The 11665-nt window shown below is 43.9% G+C and overlaps 1 protein-coding gene across 2 annotated transcripts in view; it reads right to left on the minus strand.

Moving 5' to 3' along the window:
• The window catches only part of SYNPO (synaptopodin), an 82853-nt gene extending 72715 nt beyond the window's left edge, over positions 1–10138 (minus strand). The window contains exons 1-2 of one of the 2 annotated variants that reach the window (XM_060271634.1): positions 9915–10138; positions 6705–6836 (exon numbers count right to left, since the gene is read on the minus strand). The gene's annotated coding sequence lies outside the window, so the exon portion shown is untranslated. The remainder of the gene's footprint in view (positions 1–6704; positions 6837–9914) is intronic. The other variant, XM_035105671.2, reaches the window with a different exon arrangement.
• Positions 10139–11665: the final 1527 nt, after the last annotated feature.

Raw genomic sequence — 11665 nt, forward strand, 5'->3', positions numbered from 1 at the left:
CTACACTCAGTGACCTGTCCATCACTGTGAAATACCCCTTGCTCCCCAGGTTTGCTTGCTTGGTTCATTCTGATCTGCCCAACTGCTTGGGATGGACTCAACATGTCTGCTTGCAGCTGCTCTCTCCTCCTAACCTAGATTTGCCACATCTGCTTCTTCACCTTCCGAGTTGGCTGTGAGATCAGCCTCACCAAGACCAGACAGACTTGGCAAATTGGTGGTGGTGGTGGTGGTATAGACTGTTTGGACTGGATACATTATACATGAAAATCAAGCCATTGTATGGATTGATTTTTCTAGGTACAAAGTAGCTAGAACAGAATCATAAGCATTAGAATCACCTCTCCTCTTATTGCTAATCACCGTCAGCAAGTACAAATCATCAGCCAAATTCAGAACTGCATGCCAATATTATATGTGCACAGGGGTAGAGACCCCTCAGTTCATTTCCTTCTTTCTCACAGTACCTGCTATTTTTGCAAGTGTAACAGACAGACTCAAAACAATGAGATCCTGTCTGGCCACAGAATATAAGGGAAAGCCATAGTGCTAGTCATATCCCTTGCAGCACTGATACATTTAGATTCATGCGGTGGGTGGGTGGGGAATTACAGTAGTATGATGCAGCCTTTGCATTGCCACAGGGTAGCATGACTGAGCAACATCTGGGGCAGTAATCCAGATTTCCCATAAAGCACATCAATCTTGAAAGAAAGCTCACATCCAGTGCTATTGCATTTCAAAGCAAGCGCCCTGGCTTTAAAGTAATTACGCATTGTGTTTCCTGACAAATAGACGCAAGGGCTGTGCCATTGGTGATGACTGATATGAGTTATTTACACCTTCCAAAAGAAAGCTTGGGAAATGCCTGAACATGTCCTTCACCTGCGGGGCAGGGGGGGGGCAGGAAAATCTGTTTCTACTTTGTCAATCCAGAGTCTGGAAATGCTCTAGAAGACGTTCTTGGAATACAACTCCCATCAGTCTCAGCCAGCATGGTCAGGGGTCAGGGATGATGGGCGTTGTAGTCCAGCAACATCCAGAGGACACCAGGTTTGGGAAGGTGGTCTAGTGGATAGGATTGCACACAGATGTTCACTGTGTGAATGGAAGAGGGAGGCTGTGGCAGGAGGCTCTGCCCCTATCATGTGACCACCCTTCTTATGCATTGGTCAGAATATGTGCAGACTACAGAGCAACCAATGTATGGCTAACGCCAGACATTCCTGAATCAAGATGGATAATCCCTACCCATGTTGGTCTGGCTGCTGGGTAGGTTTTTGGACTGAATTAACCTTGGTTGCTTTGCTGGACAATGCACACCAGGAACTGGAGGAATGCAACACATGGGTTTTGCTGGACCTTTCAGCAGTTTGTTATGCTACCCACCATGGTATTTGTCTGGTTTGAGAATTAGGGACAGCACAGTTTGATGGTTCTGGTCCTATCTGGAAGGCAGGTGATAGACAATGGTGCTGGTGGAGTTGTTTTTTTGTTTTTTGTTTTTGCTTTATTGGTTCTTCACAATTCTGTTACAAAGTGCTACAAAGTTTATTCCCACACCACCACATATTATTTAATATCCATATGAAACTGCAAGATACAAGGATTGGGGCTCAAGTGTCACTAGAACTCTATTTCGGCTTTTCATCTAATCCAGATGCAGCAGTGTGTGTCCTGGACAGATGCCTGCAGTTATAATGGACTGGATTGGGATTAACAAAATGAAAGTCAATCCAGAGAAGCTGGAGGTACTGTTTGTGGCCAGTTTGTTCTACAATCAGTAGGTCTACACCATACCTTTAAGGTGCACCCAATGTACATTTAAAGCACATGACTTCCCTCCAAGAATTCTAGGAACGGTCGTTTGCTCCTCACAGAGCTAGACTTCCCAGAAACAGTTCCCAGAATGCTTTGTGCTTTAAATGTATGTTGGATGCTCTTTAAATATGTAGATCTGCCCCATGGAGATTCTTTGTGCTATAAAGCGCCACATGGCCTAGAACCAGAGTTTCTAGAAAACTACCTTCTCCCACATGAACAAATCCATCATTCAAGACCATGCTCTGGGTGTCTTCAGAGGTGGTGATGACATCTGAACTGTACAACATCCTCCCCAAAATATATTTACCTGGCATTCAGTCTTTTATCCTTTAGGCACCAAGTGAAAACGGTTCCATTTTGTTCAGCCTTTTGCTGAGTAATATAATGTACTGTACTTTATTGCTGTGACTAATCATAACTCAGTGTGTGCTTTTAGCCATTTTAAAATAGACCTTTTAATTATTTAATTGTATGTTGAACTGTAAAGTGCCTTGATGGAAAGCTGGGATATAAATGTTTAAAATACTCTTTTAAAAAAACACAAAAACAATCTGCTTAGATAAAAATTAGCAGGAATAGGGGAAATACAACCTCATTCCAACCTCTGTGCACCATGGTCTACATGTGTAGTCACCGCACACGTGTTCTAGCCAATGCATGGGGGATGGGCACAAAGAGAGGGGCTAAGTCATATTCATACCACATATCTAAAGCAGTGTAATACCACTTTAAATCATCATGGCTTCCCCTAAAGAATCCTGGGAGTTGCAACTTGTTAAGGGTTCTGAGAGTTGTTAGGAGACTCCTATTCCCACTTCCCAGTGAAACGGGATTGATTGTCAAACCACTCTCAGAAGCGTAGCTCTGAGTGTTTCAAGTGGTATCATAGTGCTTTAAATGCATGGTGCAAAAATGTGGCCAGAGTCACATTTCCTCCTATGGAAGAACAGATGTGCAGGCTTGCGTCTCACTCTCTCTTTTCCTGTGTATCTCTGTGCAGCTGATAACATTCAATGAATTCAACTGTCTGGATCCATTTCCCCACAAACACTCGATGTGAATTAGAAATGCACACTGCAAGGGCATGTGCATGGCAGCACAAATAGCTTCTGTCAATCATTTCATGCCTACACTTTGTGTTTTCTTCCTTTTCTTTTCTTCCTTTCCACTACCCATCCTCAACTTCTTCGGAGCCAAGGAGCAGCACAGGCTTCTGTATATAGGCACAATTGCTCTGTCACTAATTAAGCAACATGGAGAGAATCAGGCCAGGACAAGGAGAAGGGCCGCTTCTTAGAAATACGGGAATAGTAAGGGGTCTACAGTTTGAGAGCAGAGCTTGTCTTGTGGCCAAAAGACAACAGGGGTCCAGCAAAGACTCTTAAGGGCATAGCCGTTACCTGAGTGGCTCCATTAGGAAATTGGCTGCTGCATTCAACACAAACTTCTGAAATTTATCCAGGGCATCCCCATGTAGCACTTGCTACCATTGTCCAGCTGGTTGATGGCACTGGAAGCTACTAGAGTGGGATGAATTTGGGCTGGAGACACTTGCTTTCAAATAGTTGGTAACATCTTTGCTTACTTCCCTGGGCAACCTGGGGCAAATCGCTCTCTCTTGGCCTAACCAACCTCTGAAGGTTGCTGGAAGGATTGAACAGCCATTGTAGTGGAAAGAGTGCTAGATCGATGCTAGGGGGTTAGGGTTCAAATCCTTGCTTAGGGATGATGACCCTATACATGACAGGTATAGAGTCAGGACGACCTTGAGCCTGTTACCCTTTGTCAGCCTAACCTACATTGCAGGGTTGAGGGAACCTACTTCACAAGTAAGAATAAAGGGAAGAGGGTTTCATCTACACCACCTTGAGTCCCACAGAGAAGGGGTAGGATAAAAATCTGCTTTGAACAGAAAGTGATAGTCCTGTGTAGGCTGCCCCCTGCTCTCCTTTGAGGAAAATGGGGCAGACCTTCCAAGTGTCCCCATTTTCCAGGGATGTCCCTGATTTAGAGAATCCCAGTTTCTGATTTGATTCCAGAATGTCCCACTTTTCCTTAGGATGTCCCTATTTTCATTGGAGAAATGTTGGAGGCTATGGAGTTATCCGACCCCTGAGCCGTTTGATGGCAATCCTTTATAGGGAATCTTTTTCTATGCTTAATGTTTGCTATGTTTTTATATATGTTGAAAGCTGCCCAGAGTGACTGGGGCAACCCAGTAAGATTATGGAATGGGATGTCCCTATTTTCAACAGAGAACTGTTGGAGGGGGTGGTGGGGTGCAGTTGTGCTAAATAAATAATTGGATTTATATTAAGACAGGGGCAGGATATAAGTGTCAAAATAAATATAATGCATTTATTGAGAGAATTGCTTGGAGTGGGCGGGAGACAGCCGTGGCTGGGGAGCTGGAATCACACAGCTGTAAGAGAAAATTAGATTGTGCAAAGAATTTACAGCCTTTGAGGCAAAAGTGGGGAAAGGAGAGAGGAAGTTGAACACAGGCATGCAGAATAAGAGGACTACAAGGACCCCTTGGCTTCCTTACCATTCTATCAATAGAAACCATGTAGTCTGAATCTGAGGGTGTCTGTCTCCAACGCTCACTAGGGATGGTGGGAGCAATTTGGTCCAGTTAACATTTTAATGCAAATCTATCAAACTCCCACTCCACCCTAAAAAATGTGCAGACCTAACTGCAGCCATCCTTTGAGATCCACACTTGGTGCAATTTTATGATGCAGTCCCCCAATCATAAAACATGGGCAAGAAAATGAATGAATATGGAGAAACTGTGCAAACAGGGGAAACTGCTTGCAAAAATGCATCCTGGTGAGAAAAAGCCCTTGCAAAAACATGCATATTAGGAGCAATGCACATTAAAATGCTGGTGAATTTTTATCGTGGTTGTTGTTGTTTTTTTAATCACAATCTGATATGGAAATGCGACAACTTGAATTTAATATTAGAAAAATGAAAAACTGAGAGAAACTTCCATTTAAAGATTCACCCACTCCTGTCTCCATTCTATTCCAGCCCATGTTGTTCTTAACCCTGTTATTGTTAAATATACCACTTTTTATTCAAACTTTGGATTGGTCTACACCTTTGAGAAACTTCGAGAACACATTGTGATGAATTTGTGGTTGGACTTCCCTACTTCCCTTTAGAAACTGTTGTCTTCCTTTAGATCACTGGTTCCCAAACCACAGTTTGGAAATCCTTGCTTTAGAATCACCAATATCAAATGCATTGTTATGCAGTAATGGCAAGCGAAGGCAGGGCCAAGGGACAACAGAACTTTCAGAATGTGCCAGTCAGGTGGCATTGTATTTATAATCTTTCTTTCCCCCCACTATTATTTCCTTCCTGACTTTTTTTGCTTACTCCCTTTACCCTCCTCTCCTCTTCCATGCATCTCTTCACCACTAACAGCAACCCCAACATGTTGACAGGACAGACAAATCAAAGGACATTCTGTTGATTTAAGGGTGATCAGGAAGGCCTTTCATCACGATGGCAGATGTCAGCACCTTCAGCCATCCAAAAGGCAAAGGGAATTAACTCACGCTTTCCAGACCCACACAGAAATTTGAGGACCTTTACTGCTAAAGTACCCCATGTCTGTGTCTGTATCTGTGTCTGCATATGTGCATTTTAAAGAGAAGGAGCTCATCCAGATATCCGCTTGTCCCACTGCTTTCCACTGGGAAAACCTGATCTTTACCACAGAATCAGAGCCAGGGCTTCCCCCCCCCCAGTTGGAACTCACAGGAACTCATTTCCGGCACCTCTCAGGTGGGCACCATTGCCATTATAAGAGAACAGAGGAGAAATTCATGGTGAGTTCCGGCATCTCTTTTTCTAGAAAAATACCCCTGATCGGAGCAAACATCCATTGGGTTTTCCATGGATTGCCGTTTGCTCCAATTCAGTGTTAAAAAGTGGGTTTTCCCAGGGAAAATGGTGACACAAATGGAAAACCATGCAAACCCATGTGTAGAAAGCAAGTGTGGATGACCCCAAGTTGAATGTAAAGTTCAGGTTGCAATCCTACACTCTTACCTGTAAGCCCCATTGAATAAAGTAAAGATGCATAGAATTCCACTGACTGGATGATTTTCAGAACACAAAAATAGTCAATAAGTCATTACAATCTGTAAAGTCTGAGGGCCCAAATGAACATGCTGGCCCCTCAAAGCTTCCTCTTTTAATTTAGCATGAGCAAATGAGATTTTGTGCATAGTTGTGTGAAGCTGAATTCATGCCTGCAGCTCACTAAGGATGGTTCTTTGCACACACACACACACACACACACACACACACACACACACACTTCCATTCCTTCAGGTAACGGAACCCAGCGAATGATGCTGATTGGTTTCCCCCCAACCACGTGATGCTCCTGTACTTTATTCCACCACGCTTGCCTAATGAAAGGCTCATTGTTAAATAAGAACAGGAAAGGGATGATATACGTGTCCATTTCTGGAGGTCCATATCTGCCCTTTGGCTCTCAGATACTGAAGGGCAGACGGGTCAGTGTCTTTAAGCAGTCAGGACAGGCTTCCTGATCCTAGGAAAGCACTCATGATCTAAATGAAGCTGCCTTGCTGAGAGAAATGCACAAATCGAACTGGAGTGGCAAGAAAAAGGCTGTGCCTCACACAGATAGCAAAGCCAAACCTGTGGAGAAGGAATCTCCTCGACTCTTCCATTACTACTGAGAACATACCAAGTTCTTGGTCTCTTGACCTGTACATGCCACTTGTGAAATATACCAAACATCTGATCACTGTTGGGCTTCATCACCCCCCATCCATTTCCAACCTACAGCCTTGAGTAAAGTTTGCCCTCCGGCCTCCGCTAGGCCCCCTTACCTGCAGCAGTAAAATGATGCTCTCCCCCCCGGCTACCATGCCAGCCAGCAGATTCTGTCTTCTCCATCCACCTCAGCCTGCATCTCAAAGCAACTGGGTTTCTCCTCTTTCTCTCCCTCCCCTCCTAGTTGCCTGAGCAGGAACAGAGGAAGGAAGGGTGAAAGGGGGTGGGGGTGGGAAGGGGGAGGGAGGGAGGGAGGGAAGGGGAGCGTGGAGCTGAAACTTTAATAGCACAGAGCCCCTTTTGTTTCACAACATATGGTATATTTCGTACATACTGAAGACATTAGCCACCTATATTTTTTAAGAGCTCACTTCAAAAGTATACATGGAGCTCATGCCCGGCTCTCTGAAAACACACTCTGGGAAGGGTTGGGAGCTCCTCAAAATCCAAACAGGGGGAAAAAGAAAGAAAAAGAGAAAGAGGAAAACAGTCCACACTGAGATGCTTTGAAAGCCAACGCAGTTTTTTTCCCTTTCTTTTTTTAATTCAAGGGATACATGTGCACAGATTTATATACAAGCCTTTGTGGACGATCTGTGTTAACCAAGTTTTTTTATTGCTCATCTGGCTGAGGTCTCACTCCAAGGCACATTTACACAAAAGGCAGGCGTGTTCTCTGTAGATTTTGAGGCATGGCTTGGTGCTGAAAGAGGACAGTCATGTCCCCCTACCGCCCCCGGTCTCTGCACTACTCCACACTTCATTAGCCCCACTGGAATTGAACCCAGTCCAAACATTTGCACATCTCTACCAAATCCTAATAAATGGGTAGCGGGGGAAGAGGTAGAGGTGTCCAATGAATTTTGGAGCACATAAGCTCTAACCCACATGGGATATGATGCAGTGGCAAAGATAAGAGACTCCACACATCTGGCAGTGGTTTCGAAATGCATAAATATTTATCTTGAGTCCCAAACCCTTACAAAGCCAAATAAACCATTTGAAAGAGCCTAGTATAGGGCTACAAATGGTAATTTTTCACGCAGCCCTTGTAAAAAGAAAAAGAAAGAAGCCAAGATAGAAAAGCACTTCAAGTAACCAAGTTGTAAATGACCGAGACGAGGTGATTCTGAAATACAATATAAATGTTATTTATTTTTGGCTGTACAATAACGTTGCCAGCCTTTAAGATTCTGGTACCTGGGTGAGACCTCAGAGATGAAGTCTAGGATCAAGGGACAGAATTTTGTGAGAGCCCAATGGTAAAAGGATGTGAAAATACAATTTCTCTAAGTTTTTAAGCTGTTCCATGTGTTCACAAATCCCCTCCTAGTAAGGGATACATTCGCCCGTGATATCAGGCCAACCATTTATCCGTTGAGGCTGTCAGTTTCTAATTCAAATGACAATCAGTGGCTTCGTGGCAGACAACTCAGAACCCATACAAAGCAGATTTTTCATGGAACTGAGCCAAGCTGCAGATTAGTGAATTCATGGCAGGGAACACAAAACTCACGCAAAGCAGATCTCACACACAAAAAGTGAGTGGGGTGTGTGTCATATGAATCTTTGGCAGAGAAGTTGGGCCGCTGCTAGAGCCTGCAACAGAGTTGGTTACTGTATTTCCATTACAGCTGCAAACTTCTTTTTTGACCTCTAGTTTGTGGCTATGTTGCCTCACATTTTTTTAATGCTAGTGTGACCCAGTAGGGTCTGCATGGAATTTGAATTCTGGAAAGTTGTGCCATCACAAAGCTTCCAGACTTTATTCTTCAACAAGCTTTGGAGATAAATGCTATGCTCATGAAACCGGCTGCCACCTGATCCAAATTCAAACATTTGGGTTAGGTCCACATTTTTCTGATTTAAGTAGTGATCTTTGGATGAGCCTTTTCTACGCTTCTTATGAAAAATTAAGGGGCTTCTCAACTTGTAACTTCCTCTCAGTTTGTTTCTGTCACCCAAACACATCTCAAGGACAAATGCCACAAAACCGGTCTCCTTTTGCTAGTCATCATGTGACACACCAGTCTCATTCCTGGGCAGTCCACCAGCCTGCTTCTATCCAGTGTGACCAATAGGCTTTCTCTCCTTCTACTGTCTTAGAAGATCTGGCAGGGGAATAGATTGAAATGAAAAGGTTATTCTAATGCACACAGGAACTGGGGTAAAGGAGTGAGTGTTCCACAGCTAGGGACTGCGGCTAATTATGAGGCCCCATAAATCTGTCACTACAACTGCGGTCCACATGCTGTGCATGGGGTGAGGGCACATGGCAAATTGGTGCTTTGTCCAATGTTTATCCAGTTGCATGCTCTGATTTGCAATTGTAAAAGCTGCCAGTAAAAAGGCTTTATGGTTCTTCAGAGCTCATAAAGTTGTAGTGCCATAGCAAGGAGGGGAGGGGCCACTGATTACTATGAGGCAGCAAAGCAAATTTATTACAGATTTGGGTAAGTTAATATTACAGCACTGCTAGCCCTAAGCCTTGGATCACCGAGCAACCCCCACAAAAAGAGACAAAAGAGACTTTATGGTAGATGACGTGGAAAAGGCTGTCATTTACTCTTCTCCTCTCACGTAGACTTTCATATTTTGCCCCCCAGGCTATTGCAAGGAGGCCATTGATTGGATATGTTCAACCTGCAACATATAGCTGAGATAAAACAAACAAGAACTTCTAGGGAGTTAGTCCTGTGCAAACAATCTGGCCGTCATTAGCAGTCATCCTCTGAAACAGCATCTGCCCATAATAAAGAAAATGTTTTTGAAAAATAAACGGAATTAAGCTCTTCTAATCAGCCCCTTTTGGCTGTGGTTCTTTATCTTCCATTTGCAACTGCAGTCACATCCAAACCATACATTTAAAGTGCATAGTTTCCCCCAAAGAATACTGGGAATGTAGTTTGTTAAGGAATTGTAGCATGGTGAGGGATAAGTTACAGTTCCCAGGATTCTTTGGGGAAGCCATGTGCAAGCCAAATGTATGGCATGGATGTGACAAGTGAGACAGGCCCATGAGACCACAACTATACCCACCAATATAGCACAGTGCAGAAAGGCTACCTTTGTTGGAGAGAGGGGTTTGGAAGAGAGATTCTTACTTTCTCATAGCAGAGTTTAGCACAGAGTTAAACACATTAATACTTGGCTAGATTTACATCTGCCCTCATCCATCATTAAACACATGTTCCTCGTAAAAAAAATACTTAGGCTAGAATAAATCACAGGCACTTAGCTTGCAAATAAGTGAATATTTTACTCACAGAGTTTCCAGAAAATAACAGCAAGCAAGTCTCCATTTGCTCCCAGTAAAACAGAGATGAAAAAAGGGTTTCAAGCAACTTAAAAGTAATTGGTTTTCTTACAAAAAGGATCATGCAATCTTTGGGTTACCAAAGATACGGACTTTAAAATCTCTCTTTTGGAGAGATTCAGTTCACTTGGTTCTTCTTGTAGCTGTGAGCCATTGGCTGCATGGCTCCTTGCTTTTTCAATGAAGCACAAAAAGAAAAGACTGAAAAGAATGAGAGCAGAGGCTGCTGACAGCCTGCTAAGCCACACCCACTTGCAACCTGAGCTCTGGGCTCAGGTTAACTCCTTCATGCATACAAGTGTAAGTCAGTAGAATCATAGAATCATAGAGTTGGAGGATACCACAAGGGCCATCCAGTCCAACTCCCTGCCAAGCAGGAAACACCATCAAAGCATTCTTGACATATGCCTGCCAAGCCTCTGCTTAAAGACCTCCAAAGAAGGAGACTCCACCACACTCCTTGGTAGCAAATTCCACTGCCGAACAGCTCTTACTATCAGGAAGTTCTTCCTAATGTTCAGGTGGAATCTTCTTTCTTGTAGTTTGAATCCATTGCTCCGTGTCCGCTTCTCTGGAGCAGCAGAAAACAACCTTTCTCCCTCCTCTATATGACATCCTTTTATATATTTGAACATGGCTATCATATCACCCCTTAACCTTCTCTTCTCCATGCTAAACATACCCAGCTCCCTAAGCCTTCCTCATAAGGCATCATTTCCAGGCCTTGGACCATTTTGGTTGCCCTCTTCTGGACACGTTCCAGCTTGTCAGTATCCTTCTTGAACTGTGGTGCCCAGACTGGACACAGTACTCCAGGTGAGGTCTGACCAGAGCAGAATACAGTGGTACTATTACTTCCCTTGATCTAGATCAGGCATGTCAAACCTGCGGCGCTCCAGATGTTTTGGCCTACAACTCCCATGATCCCTAGCTAGCAGGACCAGTGGTTGGGGAAGATGGGAATTGTAGTCCAAAACATCTGGAGGGCCGCAGGTTTGACATGCCTGATCTAGATGCTATACTCCTATTGATGCAGCCCAGAATTGCATTGGCTTTTTAGCTGCTGCATCACACTGCCAAGTTTGTGGTCTACCAAGACTCCTAGATCCTTTTCACATGTACTGCTCTCAAGCCAGGTGTCTCCCATCCTGTATTTGTGCATTTCATTATTTTTTTTGCCCAAGTGTAGTACTTTACATTTCTCCTTGTTTAAATTCATCTTCTTTGCTTTGGCCCAGTTTTCTAATCTGTTAAGGTCATTTTGAAGTGTGATCCTGTCCTCTGGGGTATTAGCCACCCCTCCCAATTTGATATCGCCTGCAAGCTTGCTCAGGATGCCCTCAAGCCCATCATCCAAGTCATTGATAAAGATGTTGAATAAGACTGGGCCCAAGACAGAACCCTGTGGCACCCCACTAGTCACTACTCTCCAGGATGAGGAGGAGCCATTGATGAGCACCCTTTGGGTTCGGTCAGTCAGCCAGTTACAAATCCACTGAATGGTAGCATTGTCTAACCCACATTTTACCAGCTTCTTTGCAAGAATATCATGGGGCACCTTGTCAAAGGCCTTGCTGAAATCAAGATAGGCTACATCCACAGCGTTCCCTTCATCTACCAGGCTTGTAATTCTGTCAAAAAATGAGATCAGATTAGTCTGACATGACTTTTAGTGATCACAGAGTTTCTTTCTAGGTGCTC

The sequence above is a fragment of the Zootoca vivipara genome, chromosome 2, assembly GCF_963506605.1.
Source record: "Zootoca vivipara chromosome 2, rZooViv1.1, whole genome shotgun sequence".
NCBI lineage: Eukaryota > Metazoa > Chordata > Lepidosauria > Squamata > Lacertidae > Zootoca > Zootoca vivipara.